The sequence below is a fragment of the Schistocerca cancellata genome, chromosome 8 (assembly GCF_023864275.1).
Source record: "Schistocerca cancellata isolate TAMUIC-IGC-003103 chromosome 8, iqSchCanc2.1, whole genome shotgun sequence".
Classification (NCBI taxonomy): domain Eukaryota; kingdom Metazoa; phylum Arthropoda; class Insecta; order Orthoptera; family Acrididae; genus Schistocerca; species Schistocerca cancellata.
The window spans coordinates 487,914,798-487,935,405 of NC_064633.1; the positions used below are offsets into that span (position 1 = coordinate 487,914,798).

The 20,608-nt window shown below is 41.8% G+C and overlaps 1 protein-coding gene across 1 annotated transcript in view; it reads left to right on the top strand.

The window, feature by feature from the left end:
* Window positions 1-20,608, top strand: part of LOC126095752 (transcription factor SOX-5-like) — a 265,063-nt gene that overhangs the window by 231,451 nt on the left and 13,004 nt on the right. The window lies entirely within an intron of this gene.

Below are 20,608 nucleotides of genomic sequence, written 5' to 3' on the forward strand. Positions count from 1 at the left end.
TGTGACAACTATGTTCGACAGTGACGATACGGTATAAGAAATATAATTTTGAAAGTACACAGAGACGACAACAACTGAATGATGACTTCATCTACTGCAACAAATACGAAATTATCTCTCTCCCTCCCCCCCCCCCCTCTCTCTCTCTCTCTCTCTCTCTCTCACTCTCACTCTCTCACTTGCTCTCGTTTGCGGATGAGAAGCTTCGTCATTTCCGCACAAATCGGTTCAATAAAAACCAATTTTTTCTCATTTCTTAGGGCTAATTATACTCATGTTTTTACTGCTAAAACTTTAACACAAAACGCGTTTAAGAAGATAATTACTCTGCACTTTCTGCAAATTATCTCAAATGTCATACTGGTCAGACAGTAGCGAAGAAATATAACGTGTGTCAAGCGACTGTTATCAATATATGAAATGAAGTAGGCTACCTTCCCTCCCTTTTGTGTTCAGCGTCACAACCTTTTGTAGAAGTACTTTCAGAAGAAAGGCTGACGAATATAAATATTTAAATAAAAACTAATTTCAACCCTGTTTTGATGCCATCACATTTCCATTCTGTGAAAAATGTGTTCTCGGCGATTTAGTTCTAACTGCGTGTTATAAAATTAAAAGTGGTAACGCAGCCGCGAAACAAGACTTCCTGGATAAATAATGTTAAGCAGTACTTGCTAAAGGAGGATACATTCCAATTAGTCTTAAGACAAGTTCTGGCCAAACAAAATTTCAACCAGCTTGAACCTTTATCCATTTCATCGGACGATGCTGACTGTGAGCAGCAAAAGCACTGGAAGCAAATGAAATGGAATTCCTTGAGGACTTTCCACATTATAGATGACTGTGCTGCGTCCGCAGCTGAAGCCTTCATTTTATACGAAAAAGCAGCTACTAAATGAATGTATTTTGTATAAAAAATAAATACATTTAGCAGTTGCTTGGTGTAATTTTTTCTCATATATAAATGAAATGAAATAATTATGTAAACGCAGTCAGTAAGAAACGTAAAAACAAATTCACCAGGATATCAAACCGAAAGATGCCAACTGCTTAGAAAATCGATTATTTTAGCTTTACTTGACTATCGGTAATGGTCTCCCAAAACGAAAGCCGCATTTCTTTACAGAAATAAAACTTGCTTGTTATTCCATAATACATTTAAAAGTTATGATAGTCTCCTGGTAGTTAATATACGCTTGAGAACTAAATGATGTACGTATTAAGATCCAAAGTTGTATTAACATCATTAAAATTGTTGATGAAACAAACATTTCAGTCACAGACAGTGGTTCTTTTTTGTCACTGATAGTTTTCGCAATAAAAAGTAAATTTAAATAAAAAGTAATGAGTGAAGGGACAAAAGGCAGATGTGTCGGATGTAGTATTTATATTCACTTAATAGTAACTGTGTTAACTGCCAACATTCAACGAAGACTAACGTAAAATTGCTTTATCCAGAGCGGATGAACAGATATCCACGGTTGTTTCTGGACCACCTAATGCAGAAGACACATATTGATGATTCCACCCAACGAGGAGATGCAGTGATTAAGACTGGAAAAGTGTTTGAAGGAAGTAGATTTAAAATAATCCGACCTCCTTGTCCGTGATTGTTCGTAGTGTCGGTTTATTTGTACTTTTAGCTACTTGTAAATATGCAGCAGCTGCGTGGAGAGGTATGCTTGCATTGGGTTGTGATTACGCCGGAAAGAAGAGTATATAAGTTTTGCATTAGGCAAGAATGCCGTGCCAGACAAATCTACACAATTCCCGTTATGTAGAAAAGTAAAATAAACAATGTAAGCTACTCAAAATGGATGTCGCATCAGCGATCTACTAGTAGAATAAAATCATAAATAAATCTTAAGCGTAGACCATATTAAGGAAGTTATTCGCCAGACGGTTTCGATTTATTGTTAAAACAGCACCAGTGCCACTTTTGTAAACAACTTATAAGAAAAACAAATCAAACACAACTTAGTAATGAGTGTAGCTACAGTAGAATTTGTATAACATCAACTTGTCGGAAGTTTCACGAAACTAAACTGATGAGAGAACGGAAAAAAAGAGGATCTGAAAACCCGTAAACAGGGTATAGTGTAAGTGAAATCGAGCTTTCCTCGCCTAGCAATGGGGCCAAACACCGTAAGTAACGTGTACGAAACATCTCATTCGTAAGCTAAACTATTTTAACTCTAGGAATACAAATCTAATAATGTAAAATGTATGCAAAATGTTTACTACCAGTTCTTAAACAATACAGCGAAACTCGTCTGGGGAATAATTTGCTTAATGTGCAACGCGGTGAGGACAGAGGAAAAACATGCTTGATGAGTAATAGCTACTGCCGAAGAGGGCCTTCCAAACAAATTTATCATAAAAAACACTAGTGAGTTTCATCCTAGAATACTGCTCAAGTGTGTGAACCCTTACTAAGTAGTACTAGTTGGGGACATTGAACATATAAAAAGAGGACACCAAGAATAATCGCAGTAAAAGTCGGAGTGGATATAAAATAAGCCCAATAACATCGTAGGAAATATGGCCTTGCATTAATTATAAAACTGCACATTTTGATACACTAAAAATATTGACAGGCTTTACCATTAAATGGAGTTATATTTTGACATGTTCGAAATTTTAAGATGCATGCTTCACCAATGAAAAACGTAATTAGACTTAATAACATTCTAAAAATTTTGTAGTGGACATGTTATATCATGCGTTTTCAATTTCAGTGTCAGATACACTAGAGAATGGCTTCAATAATAAAGCAGATACCGGTCGTGTACTAAAATGATGAACTTCCCGGCAGTTAGAGCACTCTCCAAAGAAGGAGAAGCTCATAAAAAATTAGGCCATTTACAACGCGTAAAGAGGCAGTTAAGCGATTATTCTTCCCGTGTTCCAAACACGGAAGAATCCCCTAATCCTCTACACGTAGGAAGTGCCCTCTGCCATGCACTTAGTATTGATTTTCAGAGTACGGATGTACATATACAATAAAGGTTCTCGTAAATGATCAAATACTTAGTCAAACTTTCTTATTATGTCAAATTATTTCGCAGTGCACTGTTTTGATTGACGTGTTTGACTGAAATTTTGTCTGATGGCTGGTTTCACAAGGTGGTGAACGTGTTAATGTTTCGCTAAGAATGTTTAGCAAGAAAGAGTGTTTATTGTAATGTAACTCATTGTATCGCGAGTTTCCGCAATTACATACAAGCGGGAGTGCAATGAAGTAAAATAAAATCAAAGCTCCCCGGTTCTTACATTGGACGAGGTAGGTTACGTGTTCCCACATTGTGGTATTTTAATTAAGTTTCACTGGAGGATTAAGGAGAAGACAACATACTTTCGCGTAACTGTGTCTCCTTTTTCAATTCGAGTGCGTAGTAATTCTAAGAAGTTATTAAAAGCTTCACTGTCCATTCGGAGAAAGTTAACGAAATCATCAGCTTTTGAGAGTAGTATTTCTTTTAGCAGATTTTCATGGGTAAATTTATATTTCAATTTTAGCTACGCCCTGAACCAGCTTCTTTTTTTCTTCTTTATGTACACTGCTAAGGTAAACGCATGATACGCTTAGTCTCCATTGACACCTATTCATACCAGTATCAAAAAACTTCGCAACACGAACACACAACGTGACAGCTGATTCAAAACTGAGGTTATCCTATACTTGACAAACTTGGTTGGTACATCTGCGGTCTTCTTTGAGAAACCATTGGATAGGAAACAGCGAATTTGACAAACAAGTACGATCGTTACCAGGGGTGCTGTTGCTACTAACGTAGAACCGAATAAAAAGTGTCGAGTCATCCGCTGGAGCTATCTAAGCAAGCCGCGCAGAAGAGGCTGGGACGGGATTAGAGCATCCTAGTAGCCCCAACGCCGCATCGCTCACTTGCCAGATGAAGCGTGGTACGCAGGTCTAATTATCACCGAACAACTCCAGAGAAGAGCGGTGCTGTGACGATCCGTGACTGGGATGGCCACAGTATGTGACGACGCGAGCGTGCTCCTCGGATATCGGCCAACAAAGGCAGTTCTTTTCGCATTCCTTTCTGCGGACGGGACAACTGGCGGATTAGAGCCCGAAGGTAACGGTCGGCGGAGGGGCTGTCGAGCACAAAGGCGGAGGGAGCGCCGAGGCAGCGAGCATCAGTGTCCCGCCAGCATCCGAGCAGGTAGCGTCGCGAACAACACAGCACCACACCACACCGCACGCTGCGTCTCTCCGGTGAGTCGGCCGACCGCCAGCTGATGCAGCGTCCCGTCACCACTGCCCTTTGCATTGGCTTTAGCGGCATAACTGCGAGGCTTGGGGGAGGTTTACAATAGCGAAGGAACGGACGCAGTTCCACAGCGTCTGGGACTCGGCCGTCGTGTACTTCTGTAAAACTGACGACATTTAGGACGACAAAGGAAGTGGCGCCGGTATAGAGCGTGGATGTTCCGATCCACAGTGGCGCCAGTGCAAATTAATTTCCAGGCAGTGTCAGCTTCGAAGGAAGCTGAATGAATAATCGCCCCCACAGGGAGTCGTTAGTGCGGACTAACTACAGCGTAACAGTGCTGCGCAACATCTCCGACGAACGTAGCGTGTGAAGGAAGTCTACACTGACGCTCAGGTACCAACGTGCTTAGAAAAAAGTTCTGCTCGCCTTGCTCAACCACCCAACAACTGTCCTGCGACTGTGATATAAATTGAGGATAGTTCTGCAATAAACGTGCACTGGTTGCAATTTTTTCTTATATTTTCGCTGGATCGTTTTCAAGCACCAACACCTTCACCATCGTATGTGAAATTTGCTGTAGATTCCGCGAGCAGACCGTCACAAAAGCTGTAGCACTGACGGAAAAAGTTAAGCTCGAATAATGTGGAATGGAATTGTTGTTTCTAAGTGTCGTAGAATCAACAAGAGCGTGTGAAATTATTTGATAACTTAGAAACTTTTTGTCAGTTATAGCGAATGATGACGCAGCAGAAAAATCACCAACATGAATAAACATCGTCAGGAAAGCACGTAATATTTCTACAGGATAGTGCGAACTTCAACATTTAGTGTTCCGAGGTATTGTGTAGCATTATTATTCATTCACTTAACGATATTCATCACGCTCAATAATGCGTTCCTCGTGTCTGTTTTAATAGTGACGTCATCAGTAATTGAGGCACATAATGCAGTGCTACCAAAATCACCATTTTGCCGTATAAGAGACTGATGCGAAAAATTGTCCCTGTTATTCGATGAGGCAAAACAGTATCCCACACCGCAGTAAACTAATTATCTGTCGTTTCCTCAAACGTACCAGCGAAGCTCGCTCAATACTCAAAATGCGAATTTCCCGCATAATCAGTTTTCATTACTTATGTTACCAGCACAGACAGTTTTGTTACTAATGAAACGAAACACACTGCAGTTCTTTAATGCATCGTGTCCTGTATTTGCGCTATACTCCAGTCACAGCAACACGCGTGTGCGCACACTGTTGTCGTATCATTAGCAAACTCATTTCCACGCTGTTTAGACGAGCCCCATTATAGTTTGTTTGTTCTGCTGTTTGTTTTATTATGGCATAACACACGGCAAGCAAGTATGCAATCAGCTACATGTGACGAAACATGTACTCTGTAGGCCCTGCTGCATAGCCTGATTGCAGCACAACCTCCGATCACAACTATTCGTTCTCTTACTTTCATTTTTCTTATTCTGCCCTGCAGTCTTCGGAATCCCGCTTGCTTTTCCCTCCCTTCGTCCGATCGGTAATTCTTTATGAGGTTCATATGCTGTACTGTATGCACCTGCGAGTATTACGCCCAAGATTTACCACTATCCACTCTGTCTATTGCCTTATCTCATAAAAATTATGTCCGTTTCTATGTGCAATATATAGCTGTAGTTTATAATACAACTTTCTACAACTCTAACGTACTCCCGTTGTCTTCTACATTTCAATTGTAGACAATGAATACACTTGCACTTAAAGTCGTACGCATACTATTTTCGTACAGAAGCGACAGTGGCAAAACCCGACGAATTTCAACTCCGAAGTAGAGCCTTGGCACTAATTACTATTGACGTGTCCCCTGTTCTACGACAATCTAGGCAAGTTTTCATTTACTGTAACTTCCCGTAAAGTGGTAGAATTTTGCAGTACCAGTATGATATTTTTGTTTCATTGATCTTGCAACAGTCTTTGTGTGCATCATTAGAACTTACCACCTTCCTCAAACTTCGTCTTTTAATTCGGCGCTGGCACTTTGCTATAGCTGTATTAGTAACAATCTAGCAGCAAACAATGTATACATTTGTATTTCAAGTAGTACGCGTACAATTTTCGTATGCGAGTGATGACCGTGTAGCACAGCTTTGTACAGTAACTGTCTTTGCGAGAAATACTTACTAACAGGACGTTGTTAAGTGCGTTCTTCCTTCCATTGTGTTCCCATGACGTCCGAAATGTCAGCTGTGATGCTCCTCATACTTTTCCCTTTTTTTGTCTTGTGTAAGTGTCCCCCTAGAGAGACGTGAGGTAAAACGGTTTTGTTTTGCTCATCAGACACGACATGGAACATTCAACATTTGTTCACCCCTATCGTATTCAAATGTTCAAATGTGTGTGAATTCCTAAGTGACCAAGCTGCTTAGGTCATCGGTCCCTAGACTTACACACTACTTAAACTAACTTATGCTAAGAACAGCACACATCCATGCCCGAGGGAGGACTCGAACCTCTGGCGGGAGGGACCGCGCAGTCCATGACATGATGCTTCAAAGCGCGCGGCCACTCCGTGCGACTATCGTATTCTACATCTACATACATACTCCGCTAGCCACCAAGCGGTGTGTGGCGGAGGGCACAATTCGCGCCAAAGTCATATCCCCCCCCCCCTCCCCCTCTGTTCCACTCGCGGAACGCACGAGGGAAAAACGACTGTCAGAACGCCTCAGTACGAGCTCTATTTACCTTATCTTTGAATGATGATCATTACGCGATTTGAAAGTTGGTGGTAATAATATATGCTCTACATCCTCGGTGAAGACTGGATTTCGGAATTTAGTGAGCAGCCCCTTCTGTTTAGCGCGTCGTCTATCTGTGTGTCCCACCTCAAACTTTCTATGAGATTTGTAACATTCTCGCGATGGCTAAATGTACCAGTCACGAATCTTGCCGCTCTTCTTTGGACCTTCTGAATTTCTTGATCAGACCCAACTGGTAAGAGTCCCATACAGACGAACAGTACTCTAAGACTGGACGAACTAACGTATTGTAAGTTATTTCCTTTGTTGAAGGACTGCATCGCTCAGGATTCTATCAATGAACCGCAATCTAGAGTTCGCCTTACCCGTTACTTGTGTTATCTGATCATTCCATTTGAGATCATTTCGAATAGTCACATCCAGATACGTACTTGACTGATGTTACCGCTTCCAAAGACTGATCATTTATTTTGTACTCATACATTAATGGGGATTTACGCAGTAGGTTACACTTACTAATATTGAGAGTCATTACACCACGCATTTATTTTCTGCAAATCCTCATTGATTTGTTCACAACTTTCTCCATTCATATCTGATGTGACCCTGGTGAGTCGTCAGCTGGAGAAGTTAAGTTACACTTATGAAGACTGTATACAACCGTTATTCATTTACCACCGATTCATGGGCTGTTGTCCGAATTTTGAAAAGCATCAATAGAAGTTGTCAGTACGATTTTGGTACATATACTGTGTTCGAACATTACGAATTACCTCGAAGAAGAAGATTTATTGTCAAATCGTTCTTGTGCAAACAATTAGCTCTTTATTCTCAATAAGTAATGAATGATGTCGACTGGGAAACTGAGTGAAATTGATTTAATATTTCTACGTTTCCAGAAGGCTTTTTACACCGTTTCTCACAAGCTCGATTTCTAATCAGATTGTGTGCCTACGGAGTATCGTCTCAGCTGTGCGACTTTGATTCGTGATTCTCTGTGAGAGAGACTACAGTTCGTAGTAGTTTATGGGAAGTCATCGAGTAAAAGAGCAGAAGTGGTATCCGGCGTTCTCCAATCAAGTGTTATAGGGTCTCTGCTGCTCGTAATCTATATAAACGATTTAGGAGACAATCTGAGCAGTTCTCTTAGATTGTTTGGAGATGATGCTGTCATTTGCCGTCTAGTAAAGTCATCAAATCATTAAAACAATTGCAAAATTATTTAGACAAGATATCTGCATGGTGCGAAAAGTGGCAATTAACTCTAAATAATGAAAAGTGAGAGGTCATTCACATGACTGCTAAAAGGGCTCCATCAGATTTCGTTCATACGATAAATTACACAAATCTAAAGGGTGTGATTCCAACGAAACAGATAGGGATTACAATTACGAATAACTTACATTAAAACTATCACATAGATAGTGTTGTGGAGGAAAGCTAAGCAAAGAGTGCAACTTATTGGCAGAGCACTTTGAAGATGCAACAGATCTACTGAACAGACTGTCTACACTGCGCTTGTCCGTCCGCTTCTGGAGTACATAGGACTGACGGAGGACATCGAAAAAGTTCAAAGAAGGGCAGCTCGTTTGGTATTATTACGAAACAGGGAAGAGAATGTCACGGATATGATACGCGAATTGGGGTGGCAACCATTAAAATTAAGACGTTTTTCGCTGTGGCAGGATCTTTTCACGAAATTTCATTCACCAGGTTTCTTCACTTTACATTAGAAGAAATGATCATTGTATAAGAAAGAGTCACCTAAAATAAGAGAAATCAGAGCTCGCACGGAAATATTTAAGTGTTCGTTTTCCCCGCGCGCTTTTGGAGAGTGGAACGGTAGAGAAATAGCTTGAAGATCGTTGAATGAACCCTCTGCCAAGCAGTTAATTGTGAGTTGCAGAGTAGTCGTGTGGATGTAGTGCGTTCGTAAACATTATTTAACATTCTACAATTACACTTTGTAAGAGAGTCAAGATTTTAATCTCTGTCGTACAGGCATAACCTTAAGCAAATGACAGTGTCGTCGCAATGATGATATCTCCTGCACTTGTAGGTATACTCTGCGGACCGCTTGGCAATATGTGAAAGAAGCTAATACGTTTTGTGCTATTTAGCCTTCCTCCCATTCGAGTCATAACGGAATGTAGGAAGACTGATGGCTCATGACGTGCACTATCTCACAACACAACCAACTGGCTAAGTTCTTGAGCCTTCGTAAATAGACGTTCGACACAAGTGTTTAACAGTACACATAATTCAGAGTTTCTGTTACATTTATAGCATTATCGCATGAAACTAAAAAGTCGCAATCCGTAGACGTTTTATAGCATTAGTTTGTCGAATCCCCCATTACCTATCTAAACGATGTAGTGGTTGGCACTGAAATGGTGTTCGACATCGGCGACATTCAAAATCTAGTTTACTTTAGGTTTTCGTAATGTCTCTGACTCAACCGAGGCGAAAGTCAGAATGGTTTTAACAGAAACGCGGTCGATTTCTTCATCTATTTTTAACAATTCCAGCCTTCAGTTCCGTCTCTAACTCCGTTTTGACGGGATGCTAAATGTCAGCTTTCCCTTTTTCGAACAATATCACAGAAGGATTAATGCGACATAAAATGTAGATTTTAATATTATTGTTACTGTAATTATTATGTACGGTGTGACTTTTCGATTCCGAGCGTGCATCTACGTCTATCCTCTGTAGACCACTGTGAAGTGCGTGGTGGAATGTACTTACTATTGCACCACGTATTAAAGTTTCATCCCGTTCTATTGGCGTATGGAACGCTGGAAGAATGACCTGCTGAAATACCGCACAACAATTAGTCTAATGCTGTCTCCTCGGTCCCTACGGAAGTGATAATTCGGGAATTGACGCTGCTGTGGACTGGTGCTCCTTCACCCACACCACGAAGAGCTACACTGAAATAACGTGAAGTCGACTGTGATTTAACAAGTGCATGGTAAGCGCCAGACCTACAGCCGACATAATAGTTATACAGTGTCAATCAAATACTTCAGTAGCCGAGCGGTTCTAGGCGCTACAGTCTGGAACCGCGCGACCGCTACGGTCGCAGGTTCGAATCCTGCCTCGGGCATGGATGTGTGTGATGTCCTTAGGTTAGTTAGGTTTAAGTAGTTCTAAGTTCTAGGGGACTGATGACCTCAGAAGTTAAATCCCATAGTGCTCACTTGAACCAAATAGCCGGTCTAAGTGGCCGAGCGGTTCTAGGCGCTACAGTCTGGAGCCGAGCGGCCGCTACGGTCGCAGGTTCGAATCCTGCTTCGGGCATGGATGTGTGTGATGTCCTTAGGTTAGTTAGGTTTAATTAGTTCTAAGTTCTAGGCGACTGATGACCTCAGAAGTTAAGTCGCATAGTGCTCAGAGCCATTTGAACCATTTTTTGAACCAAATAATTCAGTAAACAAATTATAATGGTATTATTAATATTAATAACTGCTACAACATGCAAAATTTCCCCCTCAGTGTTATGATGGTTGCGTATTACTAATGTATAACATAGAAAATACAGCTTGCCCCTTTCAGTAATTTGTGTCAATAGTATAGGACATTAAGATATACCGTATCAGGTGCAGAGAGTGGTTGGGAAGGTCCTGTGATGTCTGACATGGCGGAAATTTAGCCAAAAGCTTCAGCCATTCTTTGTGCATAATATGAAACGTGCCTGTGGAGTCACGTAACTAGGAATCACTGTCCCTGTAACTTCTGACCGCTACCACCCGTTCCGCCTTCATTCAACGTCTGAGAAGCGGAAACGGTCGCCAGTTAACTGCAATCAATACGGCCGTCTTCTGGCAGCGACAGAACAGCCTGCGTTTTGTCCGAGCACAGCTCCGCACACCGAAAATAAATATGAGTGCGCCGTGTCAAATAAAGGTATACTCCGTAAAAATTACAGCTTCCGGCGCCCGCGCGGCTGCTGGCTCGAATTAACAGGAACTAGTTGCTACAAATAAAATTATGCCTTCTGTTGTTTGTTTGTCTGTTATGATAGGCGCGGGATTCACAAGCGCCGACTGCCGTGCCGACGCTTTGACCAGCTTTCTATGTCTCTCTGTTGGCCTTTCTGACATCAATCCTCAGTCTTCCAATTCGCCTACATGTCACAGCACCTCGCTGCACATAACTGCTGGCAAACTCAGCAAGTGAAATTAGAAACTTCGCGAGCTGTATGTTGGCGTCCCTTACGCATGTATTTCCCCCTCTCAATACAACTGTTCCATTTCTGTTGTCGTTACAGAGAGACATCTTCGGGTAAGTAAAGTGCAAGGAGATGTTGGTCCAGAATTCATTTACGTGTGATGGCAGCCACTGAATCCGACATCATATAAGATGAACTTTCTTTCTGTCGAAACACCCTTTTCATAACTCCCAGAAGTAAGAAACGAATGCCCTGCATTAAGTGTCACTTCACTATAAAATCGATTACGACATTTTATTGCCATTAGTATTTAATTTCATGTTGTTACAAATTCTCCATTAATATAGGCTCAAAATATTTTCATCAGCTCTTTCGTATTCTTTCTATTTATATTCCATGAAAAATTGATATACTTATATGTAGTCCAAGTGCAGTACTTCCTATTTAAATATTTGTTGATAGGTGACAAATTTAACACATATATATTAAATTTGTCACCTATCAATAAATATTTAAATTATATATATATATAGGAGCAAAGAAAGGAAGGAATATTAGAGTTTAACGTCCCGTTCTGTGTCCTAAAGTCGTACACATAACACATACATGCTGTATTATTTCGCATAAATTCACCTGATGATGGAGGTTCAAACCTCTGAAACGCGTAGTGGAAATACAATAAGTTGTGTCTGGTAACAATAAACCTGTTAAATCGTTTTTCCAATCGATATCAATAAGAGCCACGGTACTACCTAACCTAATATGTTCTATTTAAAGTAGATTGTGTGTTGATATGATGTAGCAATACAGGAACCAGTTGAAATGCGGCTTTGTAATGAACGAGCTTCAGTCTTGTGCAATAATACGTATGCTTATGCCTTAGTCTTACTTTTACACTTAAACAGAATACACTACGTGTCCGTTTAGCTTTTCAAGATATAGTCATCTGCAACTTACCAGCAGGCACGATTAGTGTCGAATTGGTTTACCTGTATATTTTAAACATCCTTCCCTACTTCGTCATTTGCTCTCAACAGTATAACGGAGAAGACATAATTCACCACATGGGAGAGCAGAGGAAATTAATACATCTCCTCCATCATAGCAATTTAGATTTTGTTCAATTCTGTCTGACCTTTTCGTCCGCTGAATGCTGTTACCAGTTTCTGCGCCAATTTTCCAGTGACTGCCTCAATTTTCAATTCCCTGGGCATTTCTGTAATTTTTTTTATGTTTAGGTCAAACCTTTCGTCTGATAGTTTAGCCAGTAGTAGTTCATAAACTGTAAAATTTGCTGCATGTTCTGTTACTTATTCGAAATTCTTCTTAATACTAGGTTACTGTATGCTATGCGTATGTGAAGCTGAGCTCCGTGTGCTATTCATACAAAAATAATTTTGTTTTGTTCGTCCTTGTGGTATTGTTTCTGATTGGTCTTATTACTGTTAATCAACGACAAAATAAAATAATAATCTGATATTACGAGGGTGTGCTGATAGATAATGCCTCGGAATTTTTATGCGAACACTCTTAAAGTTTTTTAAATTAAATAAACGTTGTTAATATTCCAAAACTTTATTCTTTGTGTCTACATATTTATTTCTCAACAGAAGTACCCTGGCGACGAACACATTTCTCCGAAAGAGAGACCAATTTGTTGATACCGTCACTGTGGAATGTTTCACTTCGTTGACGGAGCCACAACCTCACCTCTGTTTACACCGCTTCATCAATATGAAAGCGAAGGTCTTCTATAAGTTTTGGAAACAGATGAAAATCATTAGGGGCCCGAGGGACCGTATGGGGAATGATCGAATACAGTGAACCAAAGGAAGACAGTGAACCCAAGGCGTCGGATTGTTGGAGATATCGCAGCGCTTGTATATGCTCAAACATGTCATGCCAAAGGAGAGGATGCTCCATATGTGGACGAACTCTCCGAATTCGAAACTCGATTACAGCATGCTGTTTCTCACATACCTACATTTTACACGCTACAATTCGGAGTTCTCTAATGGCAGAGGGCTGCAGAGATGTAGACTTGCAGATAAATATGTAGAATGTTAAAAGTTTCCTTTATTTAAAAAACCTTTAACAGTTTTCACATAAATCCGGAGGCATTACTTTTCATCATGCAATCGTAGTTTTCTGCAAGCGGAGCTTAGCTCGCTAGCTGGTATGGCCACCTCGTAGCATATTGCACTGATATGCAGTGTCCATGTTGCGGATGTGTCAGTTCTTGTAGTGTTAGAAGGGGAGCGTCAGATCTGTTAATAGCGGATTTTGATAGTTGTTACATACGTTATAAAGGGACCTGTCCTGATTACCTGGCTACCGGCTTTTCATGCGACGGCCCTAGTTTCCTTGAAACTCGATGCTGACGCTTTATTCGTACGAATTACACCTGTAAAGTATCCATGTTTTGGCACAGCGACCATAGCATAGCGGCTAAGTCCAGGGCTATCACGCTGACGGCGACATAGCTTCAAATCCTGCACAGGTACTTTCTTTTTTCTATTTCATCGAAAAAAATCATTCATTACAACAAGCTTCCTGCAGATGAGTATTCCGTTTGTTACAGAGCAGATTACAGAATCTGCTTACTTGTTATCGCTTGTTGTGCAAGAACAAAATTCTGGATGGTACAGTAGCCTATTTATCGTAGAAGCAACCTAAACACAAATTGGTAGAACGCTATGCACATTTATTGCCTTGCAGGCACACGGATTTTTCGCAAGCGATATCGAAAATCATTTCGTTTCAAATCAAAAACATTGTTCTTTCTGCGATTAACTTCGACGTGAACCACGCGTATCTGGTAATTCCTGTGAAAGCAGGTGCACTAAATTCATGCAGAATTAAAGAATGTTTTTTTGTGGAATTTTTCCACGAAATGATTTCTCTATTAGTCTCTAACAAGACTCGAGCATTTCGAATTTCTTTCGTGGATATTTTAACCTAGCTGTAAAATTAAACAGTAGAGTTAGCAGTGTACCGACTGGATGGTAGTCCTGAACCTTAGCCGCTGCGCTACGCTTGCTTGGTGCCAACATGAGTAACGTTACGGGTGCGGGAGGTACACATAAAACATCAACATCGATTTTCACGGAAACTAGGCACTGTCGGAAGAAAAGCCGCCGGCCAGGTACCCAGTACAGGTCCCTGTGCAACGTAACTAAGACACAACGAAATACGCGATTAATAGATCTGATGGCACCCTTGTTAGACTAAACCATAATTTTCCGTCCTTGTGGTCTTCGACATTATTTGTAAATGTTAGGCGTCGATTGTCTGAACCTATCCCGGGAGTCAGGTATTCCGACTACTTGATAGAGCTCCACCGTTGGGAAACCTCGTGTCAAGTGCAAATTGAATCTGAAAGGACAGTGTCGCAGCTTGAACGGCTAAAAACGAATAAAAATTAATTCACCATACGGAGATACGTCCGTTCTACTACTCATAAAGGCGATTTACCTGTCAAGTTCTGTATTTGTATGTAATCGAAATTTGAAACTTTACCAATTTAAAGTGACACAGGCACCGGCCGCAGAAGAAATAGCACCGCGTAACAGACAGTTATGGCCAGCAGAATCGCTAGAGCACAAATGAGAATTTTTGAGAAGGTAATGCATTTTAGAATAGAATCTCATCTGAGCAACAATAATATCGTCAGCAAATCACAGTTCAGAAGAGTTGCTCCACTGAGAATGCCATTTACGTGTTGCTCACCAAATTTTACTAACATTAAATAATAAAATAGCGCCGGTTGGTTTTTTCTGAGACTTATCTAAGGCGTTTCACTGTATGAATCACAGTATTCTCCTAGTCAAATTGAAAGTTTAAGGGATTGACGGTATAGCCAAACAATGGATAATGTCATATCTAACCGAATGAATGCAGAAAATAGTACTCAGTAATTGAACCAACGTAGTCTAAGGACATTATTTTGAGTAGGGAGAAATCACGTTGGGGATTCCCAAGGCTCGATCTTAGGTCCACTATCGTTCCTCATATATGTAAAAGATATTCCGTTTAATATACAGCAAGCAGAATTAGTTCTTTCTGCAGATGACACTAATACTGCAATCAATTCAAGCATACATACAGTAACAGAAGAAATGGTAAACAGTGTTCTTAAAAGTATGATTCACTGGTCTTCTGCGAATGCGAATGATATCACTGTGGGTTTTAAAAAGGCACAACACATTTATTTCTGCACATCTAGAGGGGGGGGGGGGGGAGGCTACACCACTGCACCAATGGTAAGTGTAGCACATGGAGAGGAAATAATAAATAAGAGGGAAACTTCAAAATTCTTCGATGTCCATATTTATGAGAATTTAAATTTGGAAAAAACACATTTTGGAGATTCTCAAACAACTTCGTTCAGCCACATCTGCACTTGCACTTGCACTACAAATCTTGGGGAGAGACAAATCAGTAAGATCACCTATTTTAATTCAGTAATGCCACATGGAATAATATTCTGGGGTAACTCATCTTTAAGAAAGAAAGTCTTCATTGGTCAAAAACGTGCTGTAAGAATAATGTATGGTGCACACCCGCGATCATCTTGTAGGCATCTGTTTAAGGACTTAGGCATTGTGACTACAGCTTCGCAATATATTTAGTTTATGACTTAAGTAAGTCTGCCTTACACAAGAGTTTAAACGCTTAGAATGTCTCAGTGATATAGCATATGTACGCGCATAATAGTTCCAGCTGATTACAAATTAAAAGATTATACTTTCACATCGCCTGGTGTAAACGAAAATGATCGTCTAGCATTACTGGCCGAGAGATCTCGAGTAAATTATTTCGGCCGTTTAGTGCAAGTGTTTTTACGTGACACTACTTCGGCAGCTTGCGCGTCAATGATGAAATGAAATGATGAGTACGACATAGGCACTCAGTCCCTGAGCAGAGGAAAGCGCCGACACGGCGAGGAACCGAACCCACGGACTAGAGGCAGCAACGCTAACCACTAGACCACGAGATGCGCACTGGCAGGTGACTATTGCGGCCTAAACTTAGCGCATAACCTGCGCCTGCGGTAACTGCCAAACGCCTTCAGCCTATCACGGCGCCTTCTTTTGCGTTTTCTGTCGTTTACTAGGCAGTCCACAACATGTGCGCGTTCAAGTGGCTATATCTCCAATCGCAGAGCGAATTAGTTATCACTTGGACAGATCTGTACATTAACACATTTGTCCTGAGATATGTCTTAAATGTTGCTAGCATGTACAGGGCTGTTACAAATAATTGAAGCGATTTCATAAATTCACTGTAGCTCCATTCATTGACATATGGTCACGACACGCTACAGATACGTAGAAAAACTCATGAAGTTTTGTTCGGCTGAAGCCGCACTTCAGGTTTCTGCCGCCAGAGCGCTCGAGAGCGCAGTGAGACAAAATGGCGACAGGAGCCGAGAAAGCGTATGTCGTGCTTGAAATGCACTCACATCAGTCAATAATAACAGTGCAACGACACTTCAGGACGAAGTTCAACAAAGATCCACCAACTGCTAACTCCATTCGGCGATGGTATGCGCAGTTTAAAGCTTCTGGATGCCTCTGTAAGGGGAAATCAATTGGTCGGCCTGCAGTGAGCGAAGATACGGTTGAACGCGTACGGGCAAGTTTCACGCGTAGCCCGTGGAAGTCGACGAATAAAGCAAGCAGGGAGGTAAACGTACCACAGCCGACGGTTTGGAAAATCTTACGGAAAAGGCTAAAGCAGAAGCCTTACCGTTTACAATTGCTACAAGCCCTGACACCCGATGACAAAGTCAAACGCTTTGAATTTTCGGCGCGGTTGCAACAGCTCATGGAAGAGGATGCGTTCAGTGCGAAACTTGTTTTCAGTGATGAAGCAACATTTTTTCTTAATGGTGAAGTGAACAGACACAATGTGCGAATCTGGGCGGTAGAGAATCCTCACGCATTCGTGCAGCAAATTCGCAATTCACCAAAAGTTAATGTGTTTTGTGCAGTCTCACAGTTTAAAGTTTACGGCCCCATTTTCTTCTGCGAAAAAAACGATACAGGACACGTGTATCTGGACATGCTGGAAAATTGGCTCATGCCACAACTGGAGACCGACAGCGCCGACTTCATCTTTCAACAGGATGGTGCTCCACCGCACTTCCATCATGAGGTTCGGCATTTCTTAAACAGGAGATTGGAAAACCGATGGATCGGTCGTGGTGGAGATCATGATCAGCAATTCATGTCATGGCCTCCACGCTCTCCCGACTTAACCCCATGCGATTTCTTTCTGTGGGATTATGTGAAAGATTCAGTGTTTAAACCTCCTCTACCAAGAAACGTGCCAGAACTGCGAGCTCGCATCAACAATGCTTTCGAACTCATTGATGGGGACATGCTGCGCCGAGTGTGGGAGGAACCTGATTATCGGCTTGATGTCTGCCGAATCACTAAACATTTGTGAATGCCTAAAAAAACTTTTTGAGTTTTTGTATGTGTGTGCAAAGCATTGCGAAAATATCTCAAATAATAAAGTTATTGTAGGGCTGTGAAATCGCTTCAATCATTTGTAATAACCCTGTATGTTAAGCCAATGCCTTACCTCGTATGGAAACGTCCTATTCGAGTGTTAATTGTGTGTCGCTCAAGAACGTAAATCCCTGATATCAAATGCCAAATTCGTTCCATCAACGTAAATAGGTTAAGTAACTTACTAGCAGATCAAAAATATGTGCCGAACCTGGACTTTAACCTGGAATATTGCCTTTCGTGAACAATCCTCTTACCGACAGAGCTATCCAGGTACGAATTAATCCGTTTCACGCCTGTAATTCTGTCAGTACTTCCCTCCCACTTTTTACTTTCCTTTCTTTTAGAAGTGTCAGTCCCGCAAGGTACGCAGAAACACTTCTGTGAAGTTTAGAGTAGGGGAGAGGTATTGTCAGAAATGAAGCTGCAAAGGTGGGTAGTGAGTCGTGCCTGCACAGCCCAGACGATAAGAGCATTTCCCGCGAAAGGTAAGGTTCTGGCTTCGAGTCTCGGTCCGGTGGACAGAATTAAATTGACCGGAAGTTTCAGAAAAGCGCACACCTCGCTTCGGGCTTTAACTTAATGTGAAAAATTCGTTCTGGAAACACATGAAAACATTAGGAAGTATTTCATTAACAGGTCTATACCCAATACGATCCAAAGTATCCGGACTTAATATGGGGTGTTTCCAACTTTCACCAATATGAAGGCTTGAACTCTGCTCCGCTTCAATGAGATGTCTAAATGTCTGTGGAGGTATGGTAGCTCCTTCTCCGCCACGAGACGAGACAAGAGAAGGTAGCGATGTTCGACGACGGGGTTTGGAGCGAAGTCGACTTTGTACCTCGTCCAAAAAAGGTTCCGGGTTCAGGTCGGGATTCTGGGCAGGCCAGTCCATATCAGGAATATCACTGTCCGCAACCCATTGCCTCACATCAGCTGCTTTATGACAGGGTGCATTCTTTTGCTGATATGACCAGTCGTCATCTCCAAACTGTTCCTCTACTGTAGGCAGTATACAATGCTGTAAAATGTGTTCATATCCATCCGCATTTAACGTTTTCTTAAGCGCAATAAGGGGACCACGCCCTAACCGCGAAACACATTCCCATACCGTAACACAATCTCCTCCATATTCACTGTTAATACTACATATAATTGCAGGCAATGTTCTTCAGGCATTCGCCAAACACAAGCCCAGCCATTGGAATCCCACAGATTGTAGCGTGATCCATCACACCAAATCTCTTATTTCCAGACATCTCCTGCCCAGAGACTTTGCTTGTTACAGCGCCTCCAGCGTCGCATAGCACTGGCTGGAGAAATATGCGGCTTATGACGAGCTGTTCTACCCCGTTCTTTTTACCTCACTACGCCCAGACAATGTGTTAGCTGGGTTGCTGGTAGCACTTTGGAACTCGCCAGTGATTCCTTCCGCTCATTTCATACGATTTTTTGCAACCATCCTCCGCAATGCTCGACGGTCCCCGTCCATCAGGGAAACATCCATATATATTCTATGTGCCTACATATATCTTATCTGTTTATTTTCATTGTATTACGATGACAGATCCAGTATTATTATCAGACGAGCCCTGTATGAGTAAATACACTGCCATACAAAAAAAAGGGAGCACCAGAATACATGGTCGGAGGGCAGTTTAACGAACATACTATCGGCCGGTATATAAATGATTAAAATTGCAATTCTCTATAACAGGTTGTACGGCCACCAGAGTGCATTTAGTGTTTTTCACGTTTAGCGTTGTTACCAGGCTTGATAGAATATATAGGGGAGTGAAAAGCGTCAGGTGTTGCGTGATCACTGTGAAGAACACGGAGATGCCGCGTACTCGTATGTTGCAGCGTTATCAGCACCTCACAGAGGCCCCCTTTGTGTGTCTCCATTTGGCCGGCTGGTCGAATCACACCGTATCCAAATCTGTGGAGCATTCGAATGTAACAGTAGCCAGATGTTGTATAGGGACGTGAACACAGGTATATTCGTCGTTAAGGTTCCGGTCAGCCACGACTGACCACCTCAAGGAAGGATCGCTGTACTGTGCACCACGCACATCGTAACGTCTTCACATCTGCTTATGTTATCCGAGAACACGTAATGGGCTCTCTACAACATTCTGTGTCATCCCGCACCATTGGTCGGAGATTAGCAGTGGGCAGACTCGGAAATTACCATCACAAGCGTAGACTGCCGTTAACACCACAACATGAACAGCCGCAGCTCGACTAGTGCCGTGACAGGAAGCATGGACTGCTGATAAATGTCGTCATATTGTGTTCAGCTATAAATAGTGGTCCAGGACTACTCCGGATGACCATCGACGGTGAATATGGCGGCGACCTTGGGAGAGGTCGTATTCTTCTAATATAATGGAGAGGTACAGCGTGTTAGTACTGGTGTCATGGTGTGGGGAGCCATCAGATATGACTTCAGGTCACGTTTGGTAGTGATCGAGGGAACTCTGACAGTAAAACGGTACTCACGGATATTCTTCGACCTTATGTGTTATATATCATAATGGTGTCAACAGAATAATGCTCGTCCACATATAGCTTGTGTCTCTATGAACTGTGTGCATCGTGTTGAGGTACTATCGTGGCCAGCAAGATCCTCAGATCTGTTCCCGATGTAACATGTGTGGAATTACCTCGGACGTGAACTCTTGTCCTAGTGGAAGTATTCGGGATACCAAGGACCAGTTACAACAGTTGTGGGCCATCTGCCTTAAGTGAGGATGCAACGGCTTTCTGATCCTTCCCGACCGAATCAGCGCTTGCATACAAGCCAGAGGTGGCGCAAAGTCATACTGATAAGTGGGCTCATACGGCCAAGTTCTTTGTAAACTTGACTCGATTTTGTATCACAGAAATAACATCACATGCCCTCTCAACCCGTGAAGTTTTCATTT